Source organism: Nomascus leucogenys, chromosome 18, assembly GCF_006542625.1.
Source record: "Nomascus leucogenys isolate Asia chromosome 18, Asia_NLE_v1, whole genome shotgun sequence".
Lineage (NCBI taxonomy): Eukaryota > Metazoa > Chordata > Mammalia > Primates > Hylobatidae > Nomascus > Nomascus leucogenys.
Genome location: NC_044398.1, coordinates 30,428,156 through 30,431,608, shown reverse-complemented (window position 1 = coordinate 30,431,608; position 3,453 = coordinate 30,428,156). Strand labels below are relative to the sequence as shown.

At 37.9% G+C, this 3,453-nt stretch overlaps 1 pseudogene; it reads left to right on the top strand.

The window, feature by feature from the left end:
• Window positions 1-1,226: 1,226 nt before the first annotated feature.
• On the top strand, window positions 1,227-3,118 carry LOC100594521 (annotated as a pseudogene).
• Window positions 3,119-3,453: the final 335 nt, after the last annotated feature.

The window sequence follows — 3,453 nt, the reverse complement described above, 5'->3', positions numbered from 1 at the left end:
ATGTATATATCTAGGGATGTGTTTTATACTTATTAGAAGGAGATTTGCTCTTTCTCATAAAACATGGTGTGCTGTGATCCTTGCTAAATGCAAACCCTTGTCCCCAAAGCCACCTGTGAGACCCTGTCATGCAATGATCTCTGAAACTTTTGCTTGCAAGGAAATGAGGTTACATCATCCATCGTACCACCAGTGAGGAAATCTTTTCCACAGTGTCCTTGACAATGTGGATGATCTCTGAGAGCGTACAGGTGCCCAAACACAGGACAGTTTCATGTACTGACAGAATTCCAGTTTTTGAAAAGTTCATCCTGATATTTAGCTTAAACCTACATCCATTATTCCAAATTCCACCTTCAGATTTGCACTGAAAATGTTTACCCCTCCTTCATGTCCAGTGTCCCGGGTCTTCACATCTACTGCCTACCTTCCTTCAAGTACACTCTCCTTTGACTCTGTCCTACCTCTGGTAGTGTCCACAAAGTCAACACTCTATCTCCCCTAAAGTCCTCTAACAAAAAGGGAGCATGAGATCAACTTCTGGCATGATCACACGAGGAGCTCAGCTGATCTGTTCCTTAGTGAAACTATTGCAATTGTATACACACACAGAATTTGAAGCCTCTGGAAGTGGGCCTGATAGCAAGCAGCAAATGAAAACACATCTATTCAAGAAAACCTAAGGAAATTCTGTAACAAAGGCAAGTCTGTGCCTAAATTAAGAAAAAAAAAAAAAAAGAAGATCCCAAATCAATAACCTAATTTTCCAATGTAAGATACTGGAAACAGAAGAGAAAAGTAAGCTTTAAGCAGGCAGATTGAAGGAAACAAAGATTAGAGCAGAAGTTAATGAAACAGAGAATTGGAAAACAACAGAGAAATCAATGAAAACAAAAGCCAATTCCTTGAAAAGATCAACAAAAATGGCAAACTTAAGCTAGATTGGCCAAGGGAAAAAGAAAAGACTCAAATTAATAATAACAGAAACAAAAGAGGGACATTACTAATGACCTGACAGAAATAAAAGAGACCATAAAGGAATACTATGAACAATGTACGCCAACAAATCAGATAAATTAGATGAGATGGGCAGATATTTTAAAAGATACAAACTATTGAAACTGACTCAAGAAGAAATAGATTATATAAATAGACTTGTAATAAGTAAAGAGATTGAATCAGTAATCAAAAAACTACCCACAAAGAAGCACCTTCTGTTCTTCCAAGCCCTGAGCCAGGCCTACACTGATGAAGAATTTGATGAACCATGTTTTCAATTTGGTCTGGAAGCTGATGACATTACTTTTGAGAAGGAAATAAGTAATGAACAAGATAATGTAAAGGCAGAAGTGACCTCTAATGTTCTTTGCAAAATTGACATCTCTATCAATAGATATGACCTCATGTATCTGGAAGGATTGATTTGAGGACTTCAGGTCTTCAAAGAAAGGATAAAGGCTCTGGCATATAAACAGGTAATGCCTAATGGAAAAATCCAGAAATTGATTATCACAGAAAAGATAGTTAAGGTATGCCCTTTACAGTAGCAGCAGTTCTCCAAAATCTAAAGCTTACTAAAGATCAATATGACAGCTTTATTGAACATCAGGAGAAATTACATCAGGATATTTGCTGGAAAAGAGCATTGGTTGCTACTGGAACCCACTGGACACTTTGTCACCCATTTACCTGTACTGTGCAAAGTGTCCTTTAGATATCAAGTACAAGCTCTAAATAAGGCCAAGGAGTATACAATCTGTGAGCCGATGAACATGTACAAGACTGACAATCACCTTAAACACTATTAACATGTCATTGGAAATAAACCCCTGTACCCAGTTATCTATGATAGCAAGGGTGTCATCCTTTCAATGCCTTCCATCACCAATGAGGATGACTCCAAAATTAAATACTAGAAAGGTATTTATCAAATGCACAAGAAGTGACTTTACTAAGGCAAAAAGGGTTCTTGATATTATCTTGACACCATTTTCAGTGACTATATTGAGAACCAATTTACAATCGAAGCAACCGAGGTAATTTTCCTAATGGAAAAGCATATACTTTTCCAGAACTAGCTTACAAAAAAGGAGCTAGTGAGGCTGGGCGTGGTAGCTCACACCTGTAATCCCAGCACTTTGGGAAGCTGAGGTGGGAGGATCGCTTGAGTCCAGGGGTTCAAGACCAGCCTGGGCAACATAGTGAGATCCTATCTTTATAAAAATATTTTTAATTAAAAATTGTTCAAAAAGATATAGTGAAAGCGGATCTCGTTAACAAAAGAAAAAAGATGAAATCAGGGAAACTCCAGAAAATCTTGCCTAGCTTCTGACCAGGATGTATTTGAAGTCCAAAGTCATCGGCAATGGGAATCACATTGAGAATAAAATCCCTCTGACCACAGCTGACATTATCCATGCATGTGATATTGTAGAAGATGCAGCTATTGCTTATGGATATAACAATATTCAGATGACTCTCCCATAAACACCACAGCTAATCAATTTTCTCTTAATAAGCTCAAAAAACTTATCAGACATGACATGGTAGCTGAATCCATGGTAGACATGGATTCACTGAAGCACTCACCTTTGCTCTCTGCTCCAAGAGCATATTTCTGATAAACTTGTTTTGGATTATCTCTGCAACAAAAGCAGTCCACATAAGTAAAACTAAAACAGCTCAATTACAGGTGGCATTCATTACTCTTCTTCTTGGTGCTCTGAAGACTATAGAAACAAATCAGAAGATGCTCCTTCCTCTGAAACTATTTGAAATCTCTAACATTGTAATAAAAGATTCTAGCAGACATGTAGGTACAAAAAACTATGGGCATCTCTTTGCTGTTTATTACAACAAGAATCTTGGTTTTAAGGTCATCCATATGCATCTGGACAGAATTACACAGCTGCGCAATGTACCTCCTGTTGAAAATAAAGGGGGATATGTGATCAAATCATCAAAAGGGACCGCTTTCTTCCCTGGGCAATGCACAGAGATCTTTGCCAGGAGTCAAAATGTCAGGAAGCTTGGAGTCCTTCATCCTGATGTTATCATCAAATTTGAGCTGACTGTTCCCTGTTCCTCCCTGGAAATCAGCATTGAGCCCTTTTTGTGAAGATAGGTCCTCATTGTGTGATTCTCTTCCCAAGTATCCCTTTCTCCTCCCCTGATGTCCTTTAGTCCTACCCCACAGAAAACATTCATGTGTGCTTTAATGTTTAGTAAAGTCAAAAACAAAACAACAACAAAAACCTATCCACAAAGGAAAGCCCAAACCCATATGGCTTCACTAGCGAATTCTGCCAAATATTTAAAGAAGAATTTATACCAATTTTTCACAAACTCTTCCAAAAAGTAGCAGAGAGCACTTCCCAAATTATTTTATGAGGCCAGTATTAACCTGATACCAAAACCAGGTGGAAAAATATGACAAGAAAACTATAGACTAAT